The sequence below is a fragment of the Triticum aestivum genome, chromosome 2B, assembly GCF_018294505.1.
Source record: "Triticum aestivum cultivar Chinese Spring chromosome 2B, IWGSC CS RefSeq v2.1, whole genome shotgun sequence".
In the NCBI taxonomy this organism is placed as follows: domain Eukaryota; kingdom Viridiplantae; phylum Streptophyta; class Magnoliopsida; order Poales; family Poaceae; genus Triticum; species Triticum aestivum.
In genome coordinates this window covers 32,079,619-32,091,250 of record NC_057798.1, presented here as the reverse complement: position 1 = coordinate 32,091,250, position 11,632 = coordinate 32,079,619, and the positions used below count along the sequence as shown (strand labels likewise).

Below are 11,632 nucleotides of genomic sequence, written 5' to 3'. Positions count from 1 at the left end.
ACAAGGCTAGGGGGGAACCCGCGTTTTCGCTGGTTGGGATGCGAATTATGCCGCGCCACGCAAAGACTTTTACGGTCGGACGCATTTGCGGGTTCCGATCGGGTAGCATTTCCTGCGCCGACCCGTATTTTCACGGTTATTTTGCGGATCGCGGCTTTATACAGGTCTGCTAGAGATGCTCTAAGCATCTCTGCCCGAGGGATGCTTGTTAGAAGCATAAGCATCTCTAGATGAGCGTTGAAGTGCGGTGGGAGTGCATACGCAGCACACTTTACTGTATCTTAGCTTTGAAAATATTTTACTGTATCAGACACATATGAGAGTCCGTAGTTTCAACCAGTACACCAGTAGCATATAGGATAAGTACATTCCTGAGATCTTGATGGTGTGTAGCATCTAGGGAGCTACGGCCGGACTACGCAGAAACATTGACGACGTGATACATATCTCATGCCACATGACTCTGTACGTGGAAGTAAAAGCAATATAATGTTAGGGTATTCATTCCATACTCATAATCCCTCAGTTTGCCTTAGTTTCCTCCAACATCTTGAGCTGCTTCTTGAGTATTCTGGGACATCCCTTGGCAATTAGGGTATGTCCCAAGTGGGCACTGGTGATCATTGCTCGGAGGCCCGTTCCTTCCATCAGTACCAGACATCAGACTGCGCATTTCCTTCTGTGGCACCGCTGTATCGTGAGATTCATGGTTCGCAACATTTCTTGGCATGCAGGTGCATAAGTTGATAAAAATCAGCCCAACAAACATGATCGCACCGATCTTCATTACGAATAGTGTACTAATGGAAATAAGAAAACAAGATTGTTAATTAGGATAACTGCAGGAAGACAATGCACTTCGAAATCCAAGAAGTGATACTTACATAATTCTGCTCAAAATGGTTTAACTGAATGGTTTCGTACAATTCTCTCTCGTAGAGAATAAACTTAGTGTGATGTGATGAGCTACTTATAGGGGGCAAGAATGGGTGTTTGCCTCATTGTTTGTTCACATTTGACAATCTACCATGGAAATTAAATGGGTACTCCACTAACTGGACATTGTGTGGGGAAATGGTGGTGGGGAGAAAACTACTCCCCACATGACTTCAAAGCTAAGGTAAACATATACCTTCTTTTACTGTTTATGGCACAATCCAGAAATTTACTTTGGAAGATCCATATGGCATCTTGCGCTATCATCTCCAGTGGTAAAATACAAATTTCTATTTAAATAATGAAACCGTGGATGTAATTTTCAGCTGTCTTGTCTTAAAACAGATGGTGGATTAGGTTTCTCCATTATCAACCTATGGTCATTTGAAGTGTGACTTATCTAAAGTAATTCACTTAACTACTTTCACTTATCTCATTTGCATAAAAAATATGGGTACCTACACGAAGTAGTAATTAGCAGGTTTATAATATTTAAAATAAATACTCTACATGAAAGAGTGCCACAATTCCCTTTATATATCATCTTAATAAACTGGCATTCAGTACACAGTTTTAGCTAGTCATTTGCAAACTAAGAATAAAGATTACCATCTGCATATCTTGGTTCCTTATGAACAAGGACATAATGTTAGTGCGTAAAGAGAATGACTGAAGTCATTACATTGAAAATCAAATACAACTCCATGGATGAGAAGGCCAACCATATATAATTCCAAAAAATGAGCAACCTCATATCCAGCTTTTTTATTCTTTTTTCAAGAACAAAGTCAATATTTTTGTTCCGCGCAGCAACAACATGAAACTTTCACTTCAGGGAGCGCCGAAATAGAATGATCAACAATACCATCAACATGCAAGGAGTGAAATAGGCTGAAACACATACTGTGGTGGTGCTGAAGAGATGGAGGAACATGACAATGTCATGCTGTTGTGTTAATTTCAGAGAGTATGACATGGAACACCGGTCTTTCTTGAGCCAAGGCCAATATTTAGTTTCAAAGTCACCCCTAATAAAGTACATCTCAAACTGCATTTTACATTATATTTAATGGTTAAATAAGGCACTCTTTTTTCAGAGCAATCAGACAGCTGAAAAAGTAGACACATTCAATCTATCATTACACCTTTCATTCTCCCGGTGTGATACTGTTGGGAAAGATAATAAATATCCATTCACAATGTTTAGAGACACTTGATAAAGTCTTACAATTAATGCAAATTGACCTATCATATTCAAGGTACATCAAATTCACCCACTTTCAGTTGTCTAGTATCTTTTATTGGTGGAGAATCAAGTTTTTACCCCAGAAGATTTACCTTGAATAGTTCAAACTGAACATCACCACTTTTATCTCCTATAAGTAGTGCATCACAATATCTCATTTTTGGCTACCAAGAGAAGGTGCATTACAAGCCTTTAGCTGCACTTCAGCAATATCCTTGTTTGGTGAATATTTACAGTCTTATGCGTGTGCATTCGATGTTGCATTATTTTGAAAACCCTTACCATATCACTCTTTATGGTTTTTTATACAGACTGCATAAAATGATGCTCAATGACTGACCTATGTATGTTTATTTCTTAGGGCCTGCAAGAAGTATTGACAATGAAAGTCATTGTCTGTGTTATCATGGCAATGCTTCTCACCAATTCATGCCCATGTGTGCGTTCAAGGAACATCAAAGGTAATGCAATGCATGTGAAGAACATGCGCAAACTGACTTCTAGTTCTGTTGATGGAAGGAGTACCCCTGCTGGTGAGGAAATACATCATGCGTGTTCACTAGGGAATTACCCCTGCCAAGGGATGTTCCATAGCTCCAAGGAAAGCACAGAAGGTGGAGCAAACTAACTCCCGCTATTATCATCGAAAAAAAAGAAGATAAGTAATAGTATGAGATCATGTATGTGCTTGCTATGTAAATTTTATCTTGGTTTGAAGACTTAATGTTCAAGTACTTGTATATTGTACTTCTAAAGTTATTATATTTATAAATAAGAGTCTTAACAACTCTATTGCAAGGCTACTTCACTTTTGGTATAGTTGATGTTAACAACCTTTTGATGCTAGAACAATAAACTGAACCACGACATTCAGTAACCCCTTTCCTTCAAAAGTGAAGGGTTAAACAAGTACCTACTTGATCGTATGTGTATGATAATACTGTAGACATGCATCGAGCCTCTAGTACGTCGGTATTTTCTAATGGTATATTATCTCGTTTTATGTAAACCATGCATGTTGTCTTATCTCGAAAAGAATAGCTCAAACAAGCGCTCATTAGGAAAACCTCCATATGGTTTATATGTGGTTGTCTAATGCATGTGGGGCTAATGTACACATTGTATATGGATATGTAGCCGTCGTGTCGTCTCCTCTAGTTCAAGAATTTTCACACGCTTATGTAGTATACATATGTCATTAATTGGCACTTATGTATGAATTCAAGTTTGATTTGTGTAATTTCTCGATGGTATAATTCTTTTGGTGTAACAAGATATCCATACATGGTCGTTCTGTACACCCATGCATGCATGTATGACCAGCTATATTTTTTTGTCCCATTCCGGTCTGTTTTCACCCAGCTATACATGCTAAGTCAATTGATGTTTTTTTGCAAGAAAATATCTATTAATATCATAGTACTGAAAACAGAAATGAAGAGACTATTTTTCATCCGTATTACTAAATGGAGCCATCGTAAGATAGCTATATATCCAAATCCTATATACCTAACAGAGTCATCCCCACTAACTTATTTATCTCAACATACAATCATGCAACCTCAGCATAGAAGGCCTCATTCGGTTTGGAGGATTTTCATAGGAAAAACATAGGAACAAGGATTCCGGAGGAAAATTTCCAATATATGCATTCGATTTGTAGGAAATGCGTACACGAATTTCGTAGGAATACTACTCATTTCCTGTGTTTTTGAAGGAAACTACACATCCACTCAAAGCTTGTTTTGCACGTAGGAACTAGGCAAGTCAATTCATTAGGATGGCAAGTGCCATCCTATCAAATTCCTATACTACTCCTAATTCCTACGTTTTGATTTCCTCCAAACCGAATGAGCCCCAATTATGAGTGGGATAAGGCACACCTCAACATGCATGGGAAAATACGAACCAGAACATTCAACCATGCAAGGGAAAGTGTTTTCCATTCAATTGTTATATTTATATTCGATAAATATTTTTACAACTATACAAATCAATATAATAAGTCATATGTAATTTTTAATTTTGGTGCTGATGTTATTAACCCAAATTTTCATCAACCAATTCCCATGGCAACACACGTGGTATCCTCTAGGCTCTAGTTTATAAAGCTAACCATGGAATTTTCTTTTGTTTAATAGCAGTGATTTGAAAATGGACATACCAAAAGCATGATATAATTTTAAAAACGCTAATAAAACTTGGGTAAAGCAAAAAAAATAAAGGAAAGATGAGAAAATGAATAAACTAATTAAGGACTAGAATTTTCCAAAGTAACTCGCCAAATGTACCAATCAACAGAAGTTTCACCATCTAAGATGTCAAAATATCCTAAGTTGTTTAAATTATAGGCTAGACATTACGGAAAGAAAACTCTAGATACTAAATTAACCCCTTCAATCTTGGGTTGGTATACAAAGCTATAAAAAAATCATTTTGCACGAAATTCTGTATGAGTAACAAAAAGGACAAAAGAAAAGTTTCCAGATATAATTTTTGTTCGAGATCTAGGTGGAACCCACCGAAGTCAATATGAAGTCAAGTGCGGAAGTTATATGTTGTTGTTAATCATTGTACTTTATAGGATTGTAGGTGAAAAGCAGATCTCACACATTGCTTTATCTGACTACTAGTGGAAACTAGATTTGCCCAAGCCATAGTGAACCAATTGGATTGCCGGTTGCGTTTAGCCTCTAGATTTAGTTATCCTGCTGTCGGGAAAGTGCGTGGATTCTAGTACCATTCCCACTAACATCATAAGATAAACATATATAAAAACCTAACGAACATAGGACTGTTGCACGACCTTAGTTTCCATATAAAGATGTGAGTAATAGTTTACAGCTGATAAAGATGGGTCTTACGAAATTAATTTGCCATATTTAGTAACATTCGCAGGAAAATCCCTTGGTTCCATCTTCTCTGTACGCTTACTAAAGAAAGACTCAAGTATACCAATGTGTTGGCGAGCAAGATATGAATATATGGATGTATTTTTCAATTTTATTTTTTGCGAAAACTAATCTATGGATATATATAGAGGAAATCCTAAAGAATGCATACACTGCCAAACCAAAATAGCCTACCCCGAAAGCCTGCCGTCATCACCAATATTTTGCCGCCTGACACCTCCCTCCCCATCCCAGCCCCTTCGTATCCTCATCCTGCCTGGCAGGCAGCAATGGGGACCTCTCCACCTTGCGGAGCACGATAATATCTTTCCATCTACCTTGGCACTACTTTTGACCTTGCCGAGGAGGCAGCAAACCCTACACCCAAAGGGGTGCTCATAGCTCTTCGTACCGGTTGAGCATCACTGTTCGCTTGTCGTCATTTGGGGTAATAGCGGCGACGCTCCGGCCGTGTGGACGACGGGCCGTCATTTGGCTTGCGCGCTACACACAATAATTTTGTGGTGAGGTGCGTCCCTGCAAGAGGTAGGCACCATGATGATGGTGGTTTGGTGTTGCATGAGTATTTCCCACAGGGATACCAGGGGTCTGGTCTAGGGTAAATCGTGGAGGCCAATCAGCACAGTCGGATTAGCTTTGCTCGGTAGTGGTTCATTCTTCTTCGTATGTGTTTTTTCTGTGGTGATGTTGCAGCATGACATGCCGCTAACACGTGCATACATACTGTGAACCCGCGGATGAAGCTAGATCAGGAGATCCTAACGGTCATTGAATGCATCGCCCTCTCCCCTTTTCTAGCAAGTGGGGTTCTAGTGATTCGATCTGATCGTTGCTGATCTTGTCCAAGTAAGTGCATGACAGAGGGAGTTTTAGGGGTGGCCTTGCTGGCTATCTTTGGAGAACGCCATGACGGGTTCACTCGGAGTAATGAGTGGACCATGTGTTGAAAGATCTACTACCATCAAGATGGTGATCGACTGAAACACCACTTCATGCCTGGCCTGATGGTTGGATCACAAACCAATTTTTTTGTGGTGTCGCCTTGTTTAAGACACTGTATTTGTGTGGATGCCCTGCCTTTATATTGATAGGTTGGACCTGGCGCCTAGGATGAAAATATTTGTCTCGGCCTTCCAAGATGGACTCAGCGAAGGATATACTTACAGGAAGAGGAAAAAATGAATATAGTTGTTTTCCTTACCTAACTTACTAGACTACTGTCGATTTTTAAGATGCTCTTGCCAATTAGATATATACTACTACTTCGTCCCACGATATAAGATCGTTCTTTAAGCTAACATAGTTTAAAAAACGATCAACAATGTTATATTGTGGGACAGATGGAGTACCTCTGTAACATTCTATAAGATGTTTTAGAGTCTATAAGAGTGTCAAAAATGTCTTATATTTTGATATAGAGGGAGTGTTTTGTGTGTCATCTTCAGCTAATGCCCCATTTTTCTATGACAGGAAAGCACTAAAGCTAAATATTAGACTTCGGTTAGCTATATTTATATGCCTATATCGCTAGATTGGTCGACTATGACACTTGTAGTGGCATGTGTTGTGTACCTATCGAGTAATTATTCTCCGCACTGAGCACTAAAAAAGAAGGACAACTCATTTCCCCGAAGTGGAAACCACTAGATTAGTGTGGAATAGGCTATTTCAGGTGCTCGGTGATTTTTGCATAATCAGCCATTACCTGCAACAAGTTGGCTATGGTGATAGGCACTACCACATCTTCAGAAATATATAATCTTGCAGATGATACGAAATTACAATGGGGTGGTAGAAAGCAAGTTGTACACTTTGCTGTCATTTTTCCACCGTGAAATCAGGTTGGATCCCATTATCCGACAAACTATTGGATATGGCATATCAATTTTATGGAAGATTCTCCATCGACCCCACCAGATCATATATAGATTTTATCAGTAAAATATCAAAGTGCAAATAATATTTCTTGGTCAGTGCTTACGTTATCACACAATTGGAGATGTTTGCTGATCTCAAATACTTCACAGTTTAAACTTATTTTCCTTCTGTAGTTATACTTATGCTTTTTTTCTCTTTTATTTTTTTGTAGCTTGTTGAGTATAATCTTTGTTTGAAGATATCAATTTTCATTTACATTCTCGCCTTTACATTATCTTAACCTTGTTTCTCAATTTGTAAAATAAAGTTTATGACTGTTAATTCGTCGTTACAATTTCAGACCTATTCGGCTAGATAAAACATGTGTTGGTTTGTTCATGATGTTTTTTTGTGGTGGATCGCACGGTTGCCTTTAGAAATACTTGCCTAGCTAGATGTTATAATTTTTTGGAAACACAATACAAATGCAAACACATAGATACACGAGCATACACTCACCCCTAGATTGAGAAGTCACCACAGGCGCCTCGTTATCGATGGGGACGTCGCCTCTCACTGAAAGAACAGTTCACCTTTATAAGACACACATGTGTCAAACCTGAGGTTTGTATGTAAATCACCAACCAACAATCCATCCAACCACAAGTTGGTTCACTACAATGGGCTTTGGTGATATAATTCTTAACTAAGTGAAATGTTGTGGAAAACAAAAAAATGAATTTTTTTTAAAGGTTAATGAGATGTGACAAGTATTGGATACATTGTTGCATTCTCTATTATTATTGCGAAAGGGAATACTAATTTACGTCTCAATTCTGTGTAAAGTATTGTCCTAAAATTAGTGGCACCATAAGGCCTTTTTAACGATAATGTTAGCGAATGTTTGCTGGGGATATGACATCCGAAACTTTTTCACTGCAATTTATGTTGCGGGAGCATGGCAATTCCTTCAAGCGGGTATGGCAAATTTCACAGCAAAATTCCTTTGTTTACATATCTTGCCATGTGTTTCTCAAGACAATTGCGAGGTGTGTTTGAATAACTTGCCATAAAAAGGTTCGCAAATGCCATCCTTCCAAGGAAACGCTCGCTGGGTATTGTGGTCCTTTTTTTTTAAATCAACAGTTTCTTTAATATCATTTTCCTAATTAAGTGCTTCTTCCTAAACATTTGGATGCTCACTATGGACATAAATATATTAATTTGCGGGCTTAAAAATCCAAATCTATAATAGATGAAATGTTGTCTATTAGATGTAGATCCAAAAAAATGTTTTTACAATGCTTCTGAATAGCGCATAAATGCACATTATTAATGAAAATGCACATATATGTATAGAACATATTTATATTCATACGAGATTTTGCAAAAACAATTCTAAAGCTTGATACGATTTGAAATATTTTCAAAATTCCATGTTCCATGGACTCAGGTGACAAAATATGCACTGGTGTATACAAAGTATATTCATGCTGCATATTCTCATGGTACCTTCCAAATTGAATTGAATACATCTTCTACAACATGAAAATAGTTTTAAAACATGCATGCAATCCAATTTCTTGAAATGAAGACTCGAAAACTAATCCCAAACAAATGTGATAGACAGATACAATGTAAAAATCTTTTTAAAATATCCCACAAATTTGTCTTCACTGCCAATATATCGGTGTTAGCCAGGTTGTCCCAATCCAGTCTGCAAACCCTAGCTGCCATCGTTGATTAGCCACCTCTCTCACCTTCTATCCACCCGCATGGCCCCCACCTTCCCCTTTCTAGCCACAAATTTGTCTCCTTGCCCACCAACAATGCCACTCAACATCCTGATCTTAACCGTGCAGCTATCATGGTGGATTGTTCACCACCCGTCTAGCAACTCCTCCACACTGGCAAAGTCTGGCACATCTGTCATTCCCTAGAGGTCTGATCGCTCCACCACGCCCACAAATTCCAAAAACCCATCTATGTTTTTGTACAACTTTCCCTCTCTAGAGGCTCGATATCCAAGACTTGGTGATGGCATCGAAATCCTCCATTGTGTCCAATCCCCAACTGACATGGTGAGCGGATCTTGAGCATGAGTTTGAGCAAGAAGGCGATAAGTTCATCGCGGAGCACCTAACAACCTAGGACTTTATGGCCTTGTACTGTGCCAAGTTCACCACTCACGCGGAATGCGCTATTGACGGGAACCAATAAATCGAGGCTTCAATGGCCTCATGTCGCGCTGAGATCACGCACCATGAGCACCTTTATCAAGCTACAGGAAAACATGGACGCCGTGGAGATGGAAGAGGAGGAGAGTAAGGCGGCCAATGAGGAGGCTCGCAACTTCATCATCATTTCCTCGTCCTCCTCTGACAAGGACTAAAATACTTGAACTATATGGTAGATTTATTAATGTTTAAGCATATTTTTTAGTTTACTTTTATTACGTTTAATAATGTTTAGTTATGTTTAATAATGTAGTTCAAATTACGTAGTTGGCATTGTGTTTAATTATAAATTAAATCTTTAAATGATGTTCATGTGTTATTATGAAATATAATATGTTCATATGAATGCACAAAGCTGGAGAATTTAGTTAAAAAAAATTATTTTTGGGGATTAAGTTCTAGGCATCATTTAGAAGCCACCCTCCCAATACCCAGAATGTTGTTTGGATGTCAGTTTTGGGGATGGAGTATGGGGCATCGATTAGAGTAGCCCTTAGTACATGTAGGACAAATCTTATTATAACTTGGAAATTGAAGCATAAAACCATGATTAATCAGTACTCACCCGTAAGCTTGCAGTTAATTTGGTTCTTTCCTGAACAACAGATTGTAGGAATAAATTTCATTGATGGCTGTCGTGTAACATCATGAAAGTTTCCTTACACACACATGCATAATACATCTATTACATATATAGCTTCTTCTTTATTTTTCTAATAAAAAATAGCTTATTCCTTCAATGAGGATGTATGCATATTATCTTCGACGTTACTCTTCCCTTCATCGGCTTATTCTCATGTAGGCATGAAAAGTAATAATTATAGCGCTGCTGGCATCTATACAATATGACATCAGAGATAAGAATATAAATCTTCGGTGAACAGAACAGTCTCAGAGAATGGCACTAGTTCTTTGTAGTATCACCACCACTGCCATCTGATCCATCCTCTCCTCCATGGCTACTATACTGGTCCCGTGGGATTGCATGGTGGTTGTCCACGGTTGTGCTGCTGCCTGCACCCAGGGTGGTTTTTGTGCTGACACCCTCACCGGTGATGTCATTCCTCACCGTCCCATTGACACGAATCGCCAAGCCTTCGGTAACCATGGCAAAGACCAGCAAGGTAGCTAAGATCTTAATCCTGCTTTCTTTCAGTTGCTCTTTCATGGTGTCTGGATTAACTTAACAGAGACACATGCATAGGAATATCATGAAGTTAATGGTCAAAGAAGGAAATATGATCATGAGCAAGAAGAAACTAGCTTGAACAAAAGAGTCATACCTGGGAAATCTCCACCTTGTGATTCAATCGAAGTTTGGATATTCTACGCGTTGTTTCTTGAAGGCTATGGTTTGGTCAGATCAGGAACGGTTTATATAGTCAGAAGCAACTAGTGCACAATTCATATGGGTAGAAAACCTAACAACTAAAAGGTTATAGAATGATGCACTAGAATTAAAAAAAAGCATCATGTGGATGTAAAAGGTACTCATGCCATGCCTTTGGGACCAGTAGAATCCCGTAGCAAAAATGGCAGCCAAATCAGAGCCCACCCATTACTATGGCCAGTGATATAAATTATTTGCAAAGATCACCAATTCTGAAGATTATGGTAATTACTTGGTCCAATCACTGTCAATGTAATCATAAAATATGTGTAAATCATCAAACACTACCAATAGTATTTCCCACTAAGATAGTGGTTTATACTTTTATTATGACAACGTGACGATGACTTCATATTTTATTTGTTGGTGGAGAATAACCTTGCCTAAATTTTGACCCAACCGCTTCAGTTAGGCACTAAGAGTGTCATCATCTATCTATGTAAGCATATACGTAGAATGACAGATATTAGTGGAGTCATTGAACTCTTAAACACAGTGGGTTTCTCCATTTAACTGCATATTTATCAACAATAGTACTACTCGTGACCCTTGGGCATTTGGCTCTGGGCTCTCATCTCAGCCGCTGCAGATGAAAGTTCTCTTGCAGATTAAATGCTAAGCAGAATATATCAGATAAGACAACGTCTTTCTAGCTAGTTAGCGTAGCGACCTTGTAGCTGCAGGTAAAGCTCAGTATTTTTGTCAAGTTTTTCTATTATTGAATAAGTACAGTTACAAGAATGATAGTTGGCAGTTTGCAAAAAGACTGAACCGGAGGACAACAACTCATTATTCTAATATCCACACGGCGGCACCTGTACACTATGACTTAAAACCCATGTCGGTACTTTATGAAGCTGTTTATGTAAGTTATTTTGAATGGAATTGCATCGTCATATGAATTTATATATTCACTGATTGAGATATTCTACTTTATCAAGTGACTTATGTAAGTTGTTTTCAATGAAATTTTATCATATGAAAGTTATACAAACAAGTTGGTGTGGTTTCAGCTTAGGTAAACAAATTGGTGTGGTTTCAGCTTACATAAACA

The 11,632-nt window shown here is 38.4% G+C and overlaps 2 long non-coding RNA genes across 2 annotated transcripts; both read right to left on the bottom strand.

Annotated features, from left to right (window-relative positions):
- Positions 1–317: 317 nt before the first annotated feature.
- LOC123040178 (uncharacterized) lies at positions 318–928 on the bottom strand. The gene is made up of 2 exons (XR_006418063.1): positions 885–928; positions 318–800 (listed from the first exon to the last, which is right to left on the bottom strand). It is a non-coding gene; the product is annotated as an uncharacterized lncRNA (long non-coding RNA).
- Positions 929–9,795: 8,867 nt separating this feature from the next.
- Positions 9,796–10,722, bottom strand: LOC123040176 (uncharacterized). Its single transcript, XR_006418062.1, has 2 exons — positions 10,472–10,722; positions 9,796–10,361 (listed from the first exon to the last, which is right to left on the bottom strand). It is a non-coding gene; the product is annotated as an uncharacterized lncRNA (long non-coding RNA).
- Positions 10,723–11,632: the final 910 nt, after the last annotated feature.